This window comes from Polyodon spathula, chromosome 3, assembly GCF_017654505.1.
Source record: "Polyodon spathula isolate WHYD16114869_AA chromosome 3, ASM1765450v1, whole genome shotgun sequence".
NCBI lineage: Eukaryota > Metazoa > Chordata > Actinopteri > Acipenseriformes > Polyodontidae > Polyodon > Polyodon spathula.
In genome coordinates this window covers 85,836,115-85,855,402 of record NC_054536.1, presented here as the reverse complement: position 1 = coordinate 85,855,402, position 19,288 = coordinate 85,836,115, and the positions used below count along the sequence as shown (strand labels likewise).

Here is a 19,288-nt window from a genome sequence, read left to right as displayed (position 1 = left end):
TATGCATTTCACTTGTTTTTTCAAGTGTTCTTGGTCTTGCTTGTAGATTTGAACAATCGCTTGAAGTCTTTTTCATGTGTAATAAAGATTGATTCCTCTTCTGAGAAATCAAATATCTGCAGCTGTTTCAGCTTTTTCACTATTCTGAAAAGTAAAATTATGCTAAGCAGTGGAGATGAAAAGTCATCAGTCTATAACATGTGATATATTGACCATTTGGGGCACTATTGTCCGCTAATAGTTGATGCATTTGTTTATACAAATGTTTGCATGTTACTGAAAGGTCAAATGCATGATTAATCGAAGTCCCAGGCAACAGAAATCACTGACTTAGCTATATACTGTAGATGGATTTAGTCAAGCATTACCAACATCACCAAATAGTGAATCATTAATACATTTAAATATATACACAAGGTATCGTCACAAACATACCTTTGTAGAGTAATTACTGAATAATGCAAGTGTAACTGGATGTTAATTATTACAATGTCAAGTACAATACCATACGAATGTGAATAATTCAAAATGACTAAGATTTGCTTAGATATTCCAATCTAATAAAAGTGTCTTCATTTTATCTGTATAAGATCATTTAGATCTTTTTTTGCATGACTTCTAGAGTCTATACAGTACCTGGACACAAAAAAAAAAAAAAGATAATCGCCAACAGTTCACAATGGTGTGGTTTAATACACAAATGAAACCTTTTTTTCAACTTATTTTGGTAGTACCCTTTTGGGTAATTTGGGTTTCCATGTAGTTTTCTTTTAGGTAGAGAAATCCTCCATCCTAATTAGAGTTATATTTAAATGTTTCTGGCTACGTTCCAGTTTGGACTTGGGTGGTTAATGATATTGATCAGCTCTCTTTAACAAGGTGTCCATGAAGTTTCTATGTTTACTGCAGCTTGCCTCATTTGGCCACCAAAGAAAAAGGGAAGGACACAAAACAAAAACCCAGACATATTGTAACACAGATATAAAAAAAAATATAAAAAAAACATTCCATAAGAGAATGTTTTGCAATATCCATGCATTGTGCAAAAAACAATGTGACTCCAAATATGTGAATATACATATTATATACATACATATATAATTCAAACAACTTTCAGAATGGTAGCTTTAACAATCCAAAAATCCAGCACTTTAGGTTATGCTAATGATATAAAAAAATATCCAGCCAAAATGTTCGGTACAGTACATTTTGAAAATAAAAAAAAATAATAATAATAATAATAATACGAGTGGAACCTTGATCTGTGTGTTTGTATTGCTGCGGGACTGTTGGACTGCGCTGCTGAACCACCACAGGCTGCACCCATGCTTGTCAGTGTGCAGGAATGCCTTCTCCTGGTTGCAGAGCCTGGTTACCACACTGGGCTATGGATGCAACTTGTACCAGTTAACCCATCTCAAAGCATGGGAAAGGGGCCCCTGAGATTAATCAGTGCACCTGGCAGGAGTCAGGGAGTATGAGACAGATCACAGCCACTGACTGGTTAAAGTTAATTCACATTGTTCCAGCATTAAGGGATTGCGTGTTATAAAAGAGTGCTAGCCAGGGTTGAGGATTCCAGTGAGTGGTGAATGGTGTTGTGTACCGATATGATCACCTGCTGCTGCTGAATAAAGAGCCTGCTGTTTTGAGCTGCATGTCTGTGTCTTTCCTTAGCTAAACACTACAATGATAATTATGTTTTTTTTTTGTTTGTTTTTTTTTTTTTTTTTTTTTTGTTACTGGGGATCCAGTATACCGGTAGTCCATACCAGTTTAATAAATTCCTCAGTAGATGTTAATCGACATGGGCATTTTTGTAAGTTTCTTGAACTTCATTCTCTAAGTCTTGCAGCAAACTGATGTTAAGCCTTGCATTTGTCTTTTTGAACCAGCAGGGGATTTAATTTTTTTTCTGCAACAAATCTTGCTCTATTAATTAGGGTTAAAAGATTTTACTCAATACGCGGTTGCTAAAGTCTTGTGTTGAGGTCGCTTGCCTGCAGCAATAATATAGGACCACAAGCACAAATTACCGATTTAATACATTTTATGGTACAAACTTGATTTTTTTGTCCTTGGTAGGTACCCATGATATATGCTACTTAAAGATTATGTACAATGAATTGCATTTTATTGTTAAGGGACAGAAAAGTCTAAGCTTAAAACAATCAGCTATCTGATCACCAAACACGGAAAGAAAAATGTAGAGAGTGAAAAAAAAATTCAAAGGGATTCATTATTTGTTTATTTACTTAATTATTGCAATGGGCTGCATTTTTGTTTTACTTTGTAGTTGTCATATATATATATATATATATATATATATATATATATATATATATATATATATATATGTGTGTGTGTGTGTGTGTGTGTGTGTGTGTGTGTGTGTGTGTGTGTGTGTGTGTGTGTGTGTGTGTGTATATTAATTAAACAAAATAATATTATGTTACAATACATCTGCAATTAGCAATAATTAGTTTTAACATTACTTACTTGTGTTAATTACTCGTTATTAATCAAAATTGTAATGAATGAACACAAATTGTAATGAATGAACACAATATATATAGGTATCAGCAGATATATCCTACTATATATATATATAATAATATATATATAATATATATATATATATATATATATATATATATATATATATAGATAGTGTATATAATATAGTTATATAGCAGACAGTCTCCTGAGCCTTTCAGCGCAGTATGCAGCCTTAGCAGCAGACAGTTTCCGAGGTTCAGGGCAGCTACTGTGTGTTGCATGTGTGCTGTATGTCAGCACAATCCAAACACTCAAACTCACACAGAACCAGCCAAATATATATATTTTATATATATATATATATATATGCAAGTATATATATGGTTCTATGAGTTTGAGTGTTTGGATTGTGCTGACATACAGCACACATGCAACACACAGTAGCTGCCCTGAACCTCGGAAACTGTCTGCTGCTACCTTCCCCCCACAGTATGAAGCCTTGGTGTACTTCTTGACAGCAACCTCTCCTTTGATGCCCACATCTCCTCCGTGGTCAAGTCTTCCTTCTACCATCTTCAAAACATCTCCAGAGTCTGTCCCTACCTTTCCCTCCTGGATGTGGAGATACTTTTTCATGCATTTGTCTCCTCTTGACTCGACTACTGCAACTCTCTATATGGTGGTCTCCCGGCACGCAACATAAACCTACTGCAGCTAGTTCACAATGCTGCTGCCAGAATCCTTACCAGATGTGAAAAACGTGATCACATCACCCCCTGTCTTGCCCAGCTGTATTGGCTACCTTTAAAGTTCAGGATTGTGTTCAAAACAATGCCCTTCATCACACAGGTCCCGAGTACCTCCTCAACCTGCAGACCTGCTGTGCCCCTGCCCGTAAGCTGAGGTCCTCCGACTCTGGCCTGCTTGTTATCCCCAAACAAAAGTGCACCACACTTGGACAACGCTCATTTATCTTCATGGATCCGACTCTTTGGAACTGTCTCCCAGCTTTGGTGCGTGATGCTTCAACCGTAGCTCACTTTAAATCAACTTTCAAAACCCACCTGTTCTCTCTTGATATCTGTTATTAGCTGATGGTACTATTTCATATATTATGTTACTATCATGTATTCTGCACTTTCCACTGTATTTAATGTACTACAGTGGCTCTCAAAAGTATTCACCCCCCCCCCTTGGACTTTTCCACATTTTAAATCAATTTTGATTCCATGTTGTAACACAATAAAACCTTTTTCTGGATTTGCTTTGAATCTTCCTTCATCTTCATGATGTAGAGTTTGTTAGGAAATGTACTAACCAACTGTGGGGCCTCCCAGAGACAGGTGTATTTAACCTGAAATCATGTGAAACACCTTAATTGCACACAGGTGGACTCCATTCAACTAATTATGTGACTTATTTAGGTGTGTCATAGCAAAGGTGGTGAATACTTATGCAGTCAGTTATTTTCTGTTTTATATTTGTATTTAATTTAGAACAATTTGTAGATTTTATTTTTCATTTTGACATTATTGACTTTTTTTTGTGTTGATCAGTGGCAAAGACTCCTAATTAAATCCATTTTGATTCTATGTTGTAACACAATAAAATGTGGGAAAATACTTTTGAGAGCCACTGCATTTCATGTATTATGTACTTTCCACTGTATTTAGTATACTAGTTCATGTATTATGTTACTACCATGTATTATGTACTTTCCAATATATATATATATATATATATATATATATATATATATATATATATATATATATATATATATATATATATATATATATATAATGCTTGTGCTTTTTCTTTCTCTATTTGAAGTATTATGGATTTTATTTTTGTTACTGCATCTTGTAAAGTGTTTTGTAATGGTCATATGCATCAGTTATCTTCATGGATGAACATCACCTGTATGTGAACATCAACATGCATGCTTTGCATTAACAACAATTTAGCTATATAGCTTTATGTCTTTACTACTAACGTGTCTGCTTATTTGCTCAACTCTTTCTGTGCACGTGTATAGCCCAATCTCTTCTATTTTATTCAGTTGCCGTATTCTCACATCACACAATCTTTAACTGCGCAACTGTTAATCAACCGATTCACACATCTACACGTGCATTTAGAATTGTGAATCCCTAGTGCACCAAGCTGTCAGTCAGATCAGGCACCCATACAGGTAATGTATCTTTAAGTGTAACGGAGCCCGCCGGCCAGTGGCACGTTGAGGAGGAGCTCCTGCTTACTTGCTTGCTGTGTGTGCAATGTGTAACTGTTAGTCTCATGCGGATAATTCCTTGCTGGTGAAGTGAGAGAGCAGTTAGATTTAGAAGCAGTAAATATCGCTGAAAGCAAAAAATAACTAATATATATATATATATATATATATATATATATATATATATATATATATATATATATATATTTTTTTTTTTTTTTTTTTTTTTTTTTTTTTTAAGTAAAGACATTAAAACGTGTCAGCGTTTATTTTGCGTTAACTGGACCCGCAATTGTCTTGTAACAGAAAATATTGTATTATAACATACAAAGTATTATTATATATTATTAATTATTATTATTATTATATAGTATTATTATATATTATTAATAATAAAAATATTATTATTAATAATAATAATAATAATAATAATAATAATAATAATAATAATATATCCGTCTTGCTGATGTTGGAAACCAAAAGGAGCTCACTAGCACTTCGTCTCAGTCCACAATCATCTCTTGACTGAACTCTATCTGTGGATTCTCTGGCAAAGCTGTCATCGGCCATCTGCAAGCTGAATACCCGGTTTATAAAGCATCATCAGGTAAGCTTTTTGTTTGTTTGTTTGTTTGTTTTCTTTTGTAGTTAAAAAAAAAAGATGTTTAGGCTTATTAGATTTCTATGCTTTTTTACTCTCCACATTTTACTGTTAAAGCGATCGGTATTTTAAGTAACACCATTATATCAGATATGTCTGTAATGCTCACTTGCAATGCTAAGAATGTGTTTCAAGAAAGCAAAACTAGATAAAACATATTTATTTCAATGTGATCCCAATCATCCAGTATTTTAAGATTATGTATAACAGTGGTACTTGCTTCAATTGTGAATGAAATGTTGAGATGAACAATACATTTAAGTTCAGAGGTTGTTCTAACATTTTATTAAATTATTTAACAGTTTTTATTTATTTATTTATTTATTTATTTATTATTGCATGTTGCCTCTCATTCATTTCAACCTGTATAACTCAACTGGACTTTAAAAAGTGCGCAAATACTAAAGATCACATCTATTATATTATAAAGACGCGATTAAAACAAGAGATTAATAATTATAGCACATCTTTTTTTTCAACAAGCGCTTTGAACTGCATTAACTATATGTTCAGTTGATTTAAAATATTGTATTTATGTGTATTATTATAATATTACCATTACACTGACTAAAAAATGAGCTTGCTACATGAAATACAGGCTCTATTTTTCCTGGTATATAAAACTGAATATTTTGTTATTTAAAAGATAAAGCTGCATAATTTCTGATCCTTCTATCTGTGTAACCTACTTACGCACAGTGTCATTTTTCCAGCACTCATACAGATTTAAATTTTTGTATTTATTTTGAATATATATATAATCTGAAAATATATTGTAACCACCTGTATATATTATGTACATATAATGGTCTGTGTTCTCAAAATATTCAGGTGTATTTGTATGAATATTGTTTTTTAATATACAATCAGCAGCATAATGCTTAAATACTAACAGTGATATCCGACCAGAACATATGAACTTATGTTCTTTGTTAGTGATTGGTTATTATAGCCTATACAAGTTGTATTCTTTAAACTAATTTGTTGTGAAGTTTAGTGTGCCAAGCATATAGTAAATGTTTAAACTGCTCTTTAGAAAGCTGTATAAACAACATAGTAAATGAGCAAATATATAGATGCAATGTTGTATTAACAGCTTAATCTCCCATAATGTATCACAGTGTATCACAGTCCCACATCACCACATACATCTTAACTGTCATGTTATTTCTGCCTCATGACAAGATTTAAAACATCTGGTAAAGAGGAAAGTGTCTGTGCAGATTTCTTGACTACAGTGTAACTTTGCAATGGTTTATTATCTGATGAGTCTGGCTTTCTGACTTCTCACTTTTCCTGTTCTGCGTCAAACACCTTAATCTGACTCATTTTGTAGTTCCACACATGGAAATTATTTATCTTTTCTCCTTGTGAAGTTTTTAAAAGGTTGTTTTAATTACAGTATGCTGTGTTTTCTATGTCGTATATATGGGACCATTCAACAAATTCACAACATTCATGTTATTAGAAACCGTATATTTTTAGTACATGCAGGGATGTTTGAACATACAGCATCAGTAAATATTCTTTTTGAGAAACTGTTCAGATATGGTTGCTAACATGTGTTAGTGCATAGTAGAACCCATTAAAAAAGGACATACCAAATGAACAGTTTTTACTGTTTGTGTCAAAACAGCAATATTATGGATCAACACTTGCAGTGGACAATCTGTCCATAATCCAAGTCTAACAAAGAGCCACAGGTCCCTATTTTGAAGTAAGTCATATAATTGAAATGCTCCTTTCTGTAATGAAATAGTTTCTTGATAGTTATATACAACTATATTGTTTTATTCCTTTTACAAAAATTGTTTATCTTGTTTCAAAATAGGCCACAATAAGTTTGGAGATAATCAAATATAAAGACAAGTATTAATTACTTGTAATAGTAAAGGCTTAAGAAACAATTGACTTTGTAGTCCTTAAACAGATTTTACTGAGACTTTTTTAAATAGTCTGCTAAGAAAATTAAACGTATTATTTATACTGTATAATGAGAAACTAACAGATGTGCAGGTGATAGAAACTGGGTAAAATTCTTGAAGTAACAATACAAAAAGAAGTAAACAAGTTAAAGTCTCATTCAGCTTTTCCGTTTTAAACCAGACCATTATCAGACTGTGTGTAGTATGAAACTTAATCTTCGTGGAGGATGTGGGGCACAGAGATCACTTTATCAAGCTCCCATCAACCTGCAAAGAAGACACTGGAAATGTGTGAAACAGATGGAAAAAGAGAAAGGAGTCATTTAAAAGGAAGGTTTTATTTTAATAGATTCAAATGCATGTTTTAGATTCAAACTCAAATGTATTTTTTAATTCCCTTTGGCTCCCTCCACTATAGACAGAAGGAGACAGAAATGTCAGATGTGAATTGTAACATTTTATCAGAAGCATTTAGGCTGCTACAGTTATTTCAAACCAATTTATTTGCTGCATGTAAATGCCATTAATTAATTGTTTGCCCCTCTACACCAGAGCCTATTAATGTGCCCTTAAACGTCTTTCATTTCTTAACATGTTTTTTTTTTTTTTTTTTTTTTTTTTTAATGAAGGTGATGCACATCCACCTCAGTAACAATGGAAATCAAGCAATCACTTGACTGATGAGTTAGCTCTAATGCAGACTGTTTTTTAAAGATGGTTGCTCATTTCATCCCAATCTATGTTGTTTTCAATATGCATGCTTATATGCATGTAAGTAGCTACGCCAGTGACAAACTTAGTGAGTCAGAGATGCTGCAGAAGCGTGGTGGGGGATTGATTGTGCCATGAATGTCATTTTAGATGGCTTTGATCATTTCCCATTCAGTTGGGTGGTGATCTTAGGAAATCTCAGGGTCTATTGTAATCTGCACTTCAGCCGATCGTTTCATGTGATGAATCTGTACATAAACTTGCTCAAGTTTCTTTTTTGTAACAAACCAAAACAATATGATTTATTAAAAAAAAAAAAGAAACTCACCCTACCTAGCCTAATTGAATAAGTACTGTAGTTGACATTTTGTAGGCTTACAGAGAAATGATTATCGATCTAGGGTTAGGACTCATAGGTCCTGCATTAGTCATTGCGTTCCTGTGAGCTAAGGAAGCAAATAAGATGGGTGCCTAGTAGAGACCTGTCAAGCTGTACTCTGGCCTCATGTTGTAATAGCTTGGCAGCTGCGTAAGTGACCGGATGGACGGCATGAGTGGAGGTGACCTGGTGATCCATTCAGTCGGTATGTAGGTCCAATGCAGCTGTGAGGTCAAGTGCATTTCAAACTGGGGCCAAAACGGGGGTGAAGTGCATGGCTAAAGTACATAAATAATGCTTGTGGTTTAAAGAACGGCCAGTAAAATAAAAAAAAAACTAGTTCATGGAGGAAGGATTTTATTCCTGTAGTTTTATATTGACTGAGTTGGTGAAATGTGTGCTGGGGTCACCAAGGTAACCCTCAAGACAATCAACAAACTGCATCCTAACACATTAACCTAAAAGTATATTCTTTTTGTTGTTGTTGTTGTTGTTGTTGTTGCTGACTATCTAAATATTCCCTAAAGGCCTTGGTCATTATAAGAATTAAAGCTCTTTCGTGTCTCAAAGAAATATATCTACTGTCGCTCCAGGATGTTATCTGTTCTCTGCGATTAAACAAACATAAATGCAATCTGACCTTTTTTGTCACTGTACAGTAAGCTCTCACAAGATGTATCAGAAAGTCATTAAATGCTTTATAGTACTACTAATTAAGTTTTGGATTTATTTTTTGAAGGGATTTTTGTAACACATTAATTTTATTTAAATTGTCTCTATTTTATCCTAGCAACAATAGGCATATCTATTCATAATTTTATCTTATTACAACTGAATTAATACTTTAATTGTATTGGATTTTAAATATGTAGTATATCGTTTTAAAGTTAAATCACTTCTAGAATAATACAATAAAACACATGTTGCCCTGGTCTGAAATGAAAGGTTGTAGAACATGGCTTATTTAAGATATTTTGTTTGCATAGAAAACATAAACCTATATGTTAACTCCAGTGTGCCATTTACTTCTTTGCTATGGAAAATACATCTATATAACTTTTATTGTTATATAGATGTACTCCAACAACCATTCTATGCATGTTCAGCAGGTGGCACTGTGTTTTTTCACATCATATGCATTGGGTACACTTACAGTAGAAGCAGTGTTACTGGATTCAATATAAACATTTATTGATTAGAAGCTATAGGGAATACCCAGCGGTACATTAATAACGTAGGTGCTACACATCTTGTGTTGCAATATTGTGCTCATTATAATCTGCCACCGCAGACAATTATTTACTTTGTTGTTCTGTAATGGAACACTTTTCCATGGTACCATGCTTTCTCCCTGTGATCATTTTATTTATGTATGTATTTTTGTACATATTAGCATTGAAGACCTTAATGCCAAATGACATCACATTGATGAAGATAGAATCCTTTTGCAAATTGAATTCAGCTTGGAGCGGTAAACAGTAAGGTTTTTATTGACAGTAGGGAATCATGACAAAAATGTTATAAAATAGGTGTTAAAAGCAATGTGTTTCATTTTCAGTGACCAGTTTTACACAAACCATAATATCAGTTATTGACTGATTGTTATAAGTCTAGTATAAATATAGTTACTTATCGTTCTTAAACACCAGCGACCCTATTGAAGCAAGTGCAAAGGCAATTTTTCTGAGAGGAATATTTTTTATGAAACTAGCAAGAAACTGCTCTGGCCAATTATTTATTTACATCATAAGTTAACCTTAAAAAAAAATACTGCTAGTTTTCTAATCTTACAACTGTGCTTTTGCACTTCCTTCAAAATAGGGCCATTTAAGTTACAACAAAGGATTGAATATACTGATCAGTCTTGATTTATTTTTATATTTTAACAGATATAATTATTATAGTTTCATTGGTTACATTATTATAAAGACAATGTGAAATAATATTCCTCAATTACTTTCTTAAACTTGTAGTTCCACATGAATGACATAGCTCATCTTCGCCACAGACAAAAACACAATCCCCAACCATTTGAAAGGGTCCAGGGGAACCAACCCCAGGAATATGTGGGGGCAATCTATGGATTTCAGAAACAAACAAAAAAAAAATAGTGGAGGTTGAGTCACTCAGCGATGTTGAAATTAAGTACTGCAACAGATTTTCATCTAAGTGTCAAGGGGGTTGACAGAAATCTAATTTTGTTTTCAGCTGTGGGATGATGAGTTTGAGGAGAAAAACAGACCTTGCAAGATAGATTCAATGTAAGGACAGTCTTACTGGCTACTTGAAATAATGATAATACAAAAAATAAAAGAAAAAATTCCATTTTGATATTAACACTGAAAGTTCAGACTTTAATTTTTTATTAAGTACTTGATTGACCGCTTTTTCTCACACTAACATTTATAAAATATGTGTAAAGCATAATGCAAAGATTGAAATGATCTATAAAGTTTAATCATAATGGTGTTTCACTTTGTACCGAATATTTTTAGTAGTTGACTTACTGCCCGTTTTTCCAAACTTGGCAAGGAAATGTAGAGGAAATATACTTACTGTTACCAATCTTAAATTATAAAGCTGCTTTACTTTTGTATTTTTTCTTAAATATAATGTTATATTTTAAAGTGAAGTTATATTGCTCTCATAAACATGTTACAATGTGATTAGCTTTATCAGTTCCAGAGATTTCTTATCAGAAATATCCTCAACATAAGTTACCAAACTGTAAAGAATCCCATCTTTGGTATAGTTTCCTCCAGTACCAACCCACATCCACCAACTCCCTTGGGGTTGATAGTAGTTTATCCATTTACGGTTTTATTTATGTTTTTCTTATCTGGCAGACAAACTGTGAAGGCTTCTATGCTTGTATCTGTTTCTTATAAAAGTATGACTACTACAGAGCTATACTCAAGATATTTCAATGTTTTCAAAGAGTGCCTATCTCCAGTTAAGATTACATTTCCAGGTTTTTAGCTTCTGAATTTCAATAGCCTAGGAATTTGTTTGTCAGTTTGTTTAGCATGTTTTGTGATGAAATGTATCCCTCCATGTTTGTAACGTGTGTAAATATGTAACTTTATGAAATGTAGCATCATTAATTTCCAATATTTAACCTGGGTTTTCTCACTGAGGTGATGCATCTCATTCTGAAGGGTTCTCCAGCAGACACAACGAGAGGCAGCAGCAATCAAGTGCAATGCTGGACAAACGTAATTCAAAAGCCCCGATTTAAAACACTTTTGGCATGACATTCTTGTTTTAGCAGTCAATTGGACTCTAATCAGAACTTTAAACTTTAAAAGATTACCAGTGTTTAGTTTTGTTCTCTTGTGTATTTTATTTTATTTTATTTTATTTTATTTTATTTTATTTTTTTATTTATTTATTTGGTTTGGTTTGGTTTGGTTTTTTTTTTTTTTTTTTGGGGGGGGGGGGGGGCATTTTGGAAAGCATTTTTCAATGTATATAAATCTCAGTAAGACAATTTCTTCCCCATTAGTCTGATGTTATTTCTGACTGCATTAGACATCATGTGATACATGGCAGCTCAATACAATGAACTAGCATATTTAAAAACAATTTAAAACAATACTTAAAAAAAAATCTTTACTCGTTTCTGCACATCACTCTCTGTATATTGCGATCTTACAGTGATGGTTTTGATTTGTTATATTAAACATGTGTTTTCACAGGCAAATACATAAGTAGCTGTTGAGTCATTAAAATTCTGTATGTTGCCCAATTCAAATACCATGTTAGTAATAGACTGAACCACATTATTTCTTTGTCTGATGAAACAAATCAATCAAACTTCCAGATATATGAAGACATGTCCCACACATTTATTTATTGCATTAATATGGAGCTTTTTTTGCAAAAGTATTGTAAAGCACTGTACAGTACATAGCAGAAAAAAGAACAAACCGCAATACACTGTCACACATACAACTGCAACAGTCAGACCATTTAATAACAGTATACACATAATAATATAAAAGCATCAGTTTTAAAGTTACATTAAAACCCACTAAGACAAGAAAGCCATTTTATAAAAGTGTGTTTTTAGCCTTGACTTGAAAACTGTAACGGTCCCAGCTTCCCTGACAAATGGAGGCAGAGCATTCCATATATTAGGAGTTCTACAAGAAAAAGCCCTCCCTCCTCCCGTGTTGCTTTTGTTGACCCTAGGAAAAACCAGCAGCCCTGCATGGTGTGATCTCAGAGTGCGGTTTGGAAGATATGGGGTCAGTAACTCCTGCAAATAACTAGGTGCTAATCCATTCAGGGCCTTGTAAGTTATCAGCAAAATCATAAAATCAAGTATATGCTGCACAGAGAGCCAGTATAAAGAGGCCAAATCAGTAATATGTTCACTTACCCTGATTTTAGTCAGAATTCTAGCGGTGGTATTCTGAACAAGCTGCAAGCAGGATACCACACGTTTTTGGACACCAGAAAAATGTGCATTACAATAATCAATTCTAGATAAACAGACATAATTGGTCTACGTTTGGCTGTGTTTCTCAAATTGGTAAAAAGATACTTTAGGAACTTCCCTAATATGAGTCTCAGATGATAGATCAGGATCAAAGATAAATGGCCCTATTTTGAAGGAAGTGCAAAAGCACAGTTGTAAGATTAGAAAACCAGCAGTATTTTTTTACGGTTAACTTATGATGTAAATAAATAATTGGTCAGAGCAGCTTCACAAAACTGGCCTTTATGGGGGAGTGGCAAAAAGAAAGCCATTGTTGAAAAAGACTAACATCAAATCTCAGCTACAGTTAGCCAGAAGGCAAGTGGGAGATTCAGACCAAGTGGAAGAAGATTCTATGGTCTGATGAGACCAAAATAGAGCTTTTTGGCCTCAGTGCTACTCACTATGTTTGGCGCAAGACTAACACCACACATCATCCTGAAAACACCATCCCTACCTTGAAGCATGGTGGGGGAAAGCTTGTGAAGATAGAGGGCAAAATGGATGCAGCAAAGTACAGAGAAATCCTGGAGGATAACCTGCTGTAGTCTGCAAGAGACCTGGGGCTTGGGTGAAGATTCATCTTCCAGCAGGACAATGACCCCAAACATACAGCCGAAACTACACTGGCGTGGCTTAAAAACAAAAAGGTCAATGTCCTGGAGTGGCCCAGTCAAAGCCTGGACCTCAATCCAATTGAGAATATGTGGAAAGAGTGGAAACGCTGTTCACCAAAGATCCCCATTCAATTTGATGGAGCTTTAGCAATTTTGCAAAGAATAATGGGCAAAAATTGCAGTGTCCAGATGTGCAAAGCTGGTAGAGACTTATCCAAATAGACTCAGGGCTGTAATTGCTGCCAAAGGCGCCTCTACCAAATATTGACTCAAGGGGGTGAATACTGATGCAATCAATTATTTTCTGTTTTGTATTTATACTTAATTTAGAACAATTTGTAGATTTTATTTTTCAATTTGACATTATGGACTTTTTTTGTGTTGATCAGTGGCAAAAACTCCTAATTAAATCCATTCTGATTCCATGTTGTAACACAATAAAATGTGGAAAAGTCCATGGGGGGGGTGAATACTTTTGAGAGCCACTGTAAGCACAAGACAGGAAGATTTGCAAGCTAGTTATATGGTTGGTAATGGTACTTCAGTAAAAAAAAAAAAAAAAAAAAAATTAAATAAATGTTCTAAATTACCAAGAAACTGCTGTTACAAGTATAGATTGTTCGTAGTTTTTTTATTTATTTTTTAACAGTTGTACAGTAAGACTAATTTTTTTTTCCTTATAGTATTTTTCTATAGCTGTCATGTTTTAAATGCTTCTATGGTCATTATCTTATTTCAGCTGAAAATAAATTGCAAAAGAGACTTCCCCTCTGTTCCTTTCGATCCTTTGCTATTCAGGAAATCTACTTCATTTTAATTGGAGGTTACCTTTTTACGTGTGTCTGGAAACAATACAGTATTGTGCAATGTGTCTCCCATCACAGTTCAGCCCAATGGACAAAATGAACTGTTGACTTTATGTACAGATGTCATTGTGAAAGAGTTATAATTAATAGATATAGCATTTGTTGAGTATTACTTCCAATTGTGTATGTGCAGATGTGAATTTCCTTTTCAACGCCTCACATAGGCCCCTGGGTAAAATTTGGCTCAGAGCTGGCCAACACATTGTTAACCAGCTGATACTTACATAAGGGATGTGGAAGAACATATCTAACAAGTTTGTCTCTCCAGTAAGGTGTAAGTACTAATTATTAATTTAAAATAATCTAAATGTTCCTCTTAAATTCTACACTTGTATAATCAGTTGTCAGAGTTCCTACTGTTAGTGATTCAGGTTAAAAACAGTCCTTTTTTATGAATTAATGTACAGAATCTGGGTAGAACCCTTAATAGCTAGACACCTTTACCAAATCGATTACGATAACACTAGCATCGCAATTGTTCAACTCATTATCTAACACCAAGATACATATTTAAGTATTAATATAAAAAATAGAGCAATGTATTAACTTTGAACATATTCCATAGACAAAGTTAGTCTAAAGCCGATATTGCCAAACTCCTGACATCTCTGACATACAACATCATACTTTAGGCTCAACCACAGATTTGATACATTTTCAAAAAAATGATGCCATTGTGTGGGACAGTTCTCTAATGGTTACCATTATCAAGCATTGTTTTTTGGAGACATTTGATTCCAAGTGAATAATTTGCAATGATTGTATAGCAACTAAGTTAATATCCCATTAAAGAGCCATGGCATCTGATGGATTTATGATTCTTTCATATTAAATAGTATTATAATAAAAACAGGGCTTCCAGAGAAACTGTTATGCCAAGTTATTCAATTAAAAAAGTAATAATTATAGGTCCAATATACTGTAGACCTTTGATAGAATGCATGTATCACTGACAATCAGTTACCATGTTTTGACTTGTAACAGGCCGAACATATTATTGGCACCTATACACAATTATGCCCAAACCCTTGGACACAACAGTAATAGACTGATCTCCATTAGAAATAGTAGCATTGTGTGAACCAAAGGACCATTTTTTATACCGCGTGGCTTTTTCAATGGTAAGTAGAAGTTTGCTGCATGAGAAGTGTGCACTGTGGCAGAGAATCCATTATGACCATTTGTGTTTCTGTTGCAGTGATTCTATAATTCACAAAGCACAAACATTTCAAATGAAAATTTTCATTATTGAACAAAACCTTCAAATTACAGCCCTGTAAACAGCTGTTTGTTAGCTATAACTTAATTTTTTTTTTTTTCTCCATGATTGATAAACCAAAGCTAAGGGTGTGTTCACACTGGGTCATCTTGTAGGGATGGCTTCATGATAAAGTTGCCTCACACTGTCTGTGTTGTTTGTTGTGTGCTACACGCTGTTACTGATAAACCTCTTCCAAGCTGATCGACAGAAAATAAGCTATGTGATGACTGAAGCATCTGCATTGTTTATATTATTGCAAACAGGACAGCACTACACACCAAAAAGCTTTGATTTTGTTAATGCATTATCTTTGCATGCATCACTGCTTACTGCAGTATAATTAGAGCTTATACTATAATAAATCACTTACCTTTTAGAGAAAAGTGTTTGTTGACCAATGCAAACATAAATACATAATTGCCAAAAGTTCAATTGACATGACATGGGGGGGTCACGCTTTGAAACCTTTTACCATCAACTATAATTTACAATCTAACTCACTGTTATAATGTAAGCTTTATTGTTCTCTTTAGCTTATCACTGCCACACAGACCTTTTCACATGTATGTTGAGATTGTTTTGGTATGGCTTAGCATGGAAGATATAAATCTAAATGGCTGTTGTTCATGAATACCAGACTTCTCTAAATTTCACAGACTTCTCTAATTGCATAGAAAGTTAATTTTTGCTAATTTATTTCTCTTAGGTTTACTTAATTATTTCTTGGTTTCTAATTTTTTTACTCTTTTTTTAAATTCGCCCACCGACACTAGAACATTCTAAATAGGTAATGCTATGGTATTTTTTAAACTCTTTCAAACTTTTCTTTGGGCTAGCTGTACATTTATTTTGAAAGAAATGTATTCATTGTTGTCATTATTTATTCTCTTAGAATATGTATTAAGCATGTGTTTGAAGCTGAAAGGCCATTATGAATAACATTTTATGAGGCTTTATGGGATGCCTGTCTTAATCTTCCCCATGTTCTTAAAAAAAAGTAAGACAATTCAATCATCACCAAGGGGCAATTTTTGCATTCATAATCAATAATGCATGTGCACCACATTTAAGCAGTGCATGTAATTTGTAAAGATAAACAAGTAATGACTTAAAAGATGCATAACAGGATCTTATTGGGGGAAAAAAGTTCCTTGCTAGAATCTGGAAGCCAAAAAAGAGGCTGTATGTTAAAAAAAGTAAAAGTTAATCATCACTCAGCCAATGCTAATTTCCGTTTTACTGCTTTTCCTTTCAGATATGCATGCATTATAAAACAGCATTTAAGATCTATATACTTAAGCATTCTAATGAAATAGCAGAAACCATTTTCAATGGAGAGTTCCTGTCCCTTTTACTTATTTTAACATGGCTGAACTGTAGCCCCTAATGGAGTTTTCTCTTGAACTAGATTTTTCATTTATATAATTCCCTTAATTGAAATATGATCCAAAAGGTCCTGATGTTTTACATTTTATAGGCATCAGAAAACTCCTCTAACTCTGGTGTCAGTCTCAATTGATTTCTCCTAGTTAAAGAACAAATTAATAATAAAAAAATAATAATAATACTGCTTTACATATCTAGACATTTAAAAAAATAAAACTAAAATTCAAAATAGATTTTATGATATATAAGGGAATACATAATGAATGTTCATGGAATACCAGAAGATATTTCATGAATGAGGATGACTGAATAACTGGAAGAAATATTGCATGAATCACTAGTATAGGGAATTGGGGGGGCATGCTTTAGGAGTGTTATATCTGAGGCTCGTTATAATCAAGATCCTTATAGCGAGGGAGCAGTGTACATAATACAAGGTGTCATCCAGATCACCATCCCTGTCTGTTATTCCTGATATTCAGTAATACTGTGGACATGTCTATTAGAAGGCAATTCAATAACATTAAAAAAAGATCAACACTACTGAAATCTAGAACAAAAACTTTATGTGGACATGAAAAGACTATTTATGACACTTTATATTTATTACACCTTAATTAACACAGCCTGAAACTGATTACAGCAGGATTCACCAGTAACTCTTCAGCAGGTATGCAGACCTGTAGTTTTGTGATAAATATTAAAATGCCTAATAATGTATGGGAATCAGAAGTAATCTCTGAATTACTTAGATCAACTATTATCATAAGAGCTTCTCTTTCAGACAATTTGCAGCTATGTTAAGTATAACCTTTTTATCTGTTGAATCATATATTTTCAGATAGCTTAAGTGTGCCCCGTACATCATGAATTGTAAACTTGGTTGCTTTTCGGCAGCAGAATCCACCCCTATCCAACACATCAGCAACAAGCGCATAAAAGCCCTGTGTTTTATTCTTTCATGTCACTTCTTTTGTTTCGGCCGCTCAGTCAAGCCTGGAGGAAGGGCTGCCCCTCAGCCATGAATTCCCTGAGGTTTCCCCCCAAAAAATTGAAAAATATGTGAGCAGGGGGTGCTGAGTGGTATGTTTTTAGTTCTGCAGGGTGCGTGGTGGGGTTGGAGAGGCTGGGTACTTTCACCCAGTGCAGTCATGCTCTAGGGGACAGGCCGTGTCTCAGCTGCTGATTTTCATTAATTTTTCAATATTTGGGAGGAAGGTGGCAGTGCGCCACTGTGGGGTTCATTAATCATGAATCATTATTTTTTCATTCATGGTTTGTCGACATCGTCTTCTGGGGGGAGGTGGCCCATAGCCACTTCCTATCTGCGGCACTGGGATTCATGTAACTCTTTATGTTTTTCCAGCCGGCCTCATGCAGGTAGCTGTTGGGCACCCATGGACGAGGCCTCCGGCCACATTTATTATTCACTCGGGCCCTGAGTGCCATCACATTAATCAGGCCCTGAGCGTCCATCACATTTCATTAAACATTTCATTAAACTTTCGTTAATCAATAAATCTCATTGCAAACGTAATACCGATCCACAAAAAGGGAAACAAAACTGAACCAGGTAACTACAGACCAGTAAGCCTGACTTCTATTATATGCAAACTTATGGAAACTATAATAAGAGCCAAAATGGAAAATTACCTATATGGTAACAGAGTACTGGGAGACAGTCAACATGGTTTTAGGAAAGGGAGATCGTGCCTAACTAACTTGCTTGATTTTTTTGAGGATGCAACATCGATAATGGATAATTGCAAAGCATATGATATGGTTTATTTAGATTTCCAGAAAGCTTTTGACAAAGTCCCGCACAAAAGATTAATTCTCAAACTGAACGCAGTTGGGATTCAAGGAAACACATGTACATGGATTAGGGAGTGGTTAACATGTAGAAAACAGAAAGTACTGATTAGAGGAAAAACCTCAGAATGGAGTGTGGTAACCAGCGGTGTACCACAGGGATCAGTATTAGGTCCTCTGCTATTCCTAATCTACATTAATGATTTAGATTCTGGTATAGTAAGCAAACTTGTTAAATTTGCAGACGACACAAAAGTAGGAGGAGTGGCAAACACTGTTGCAGCAGCAAAGGTCATTCAAAATGATCTAGACAAGATTCAGAACTGGGCAGATACATGGCAAATGACATTTAATAGAGAAAAGTGTAAGGTACTGCACGCAGGAAATAAAAATGTACATTATAAATATCATATGGGAGATATTGAAATTGGAGAAGGAATCTATGAAAAAGACCT

General features: G+C 34.2%; 1 protein-coding gene across 1 annotated transcript in view; it reads left to right on the top strand.

The window, feature by feature from the left end:
• The first annotated feature begins 5,197 nt into the window (after positions 1-5,197).
• The window catches only part of LOC121313551 (calcitonin gene-related peptide type 1 receptor-like), an 88,335-nt gene continuing 74,244 nt past the window's right edge, over positions 5,198-19,288 (top strand). The window contains exon 1 of the mRNA XM_041246232.1: positions 5,198-5,339. The gene's annotated coding sequence lies outside the window, so the exon portion shown is untranslated. The remainder of the gene's footprint in view (positions 5,340-19,288) is intronic.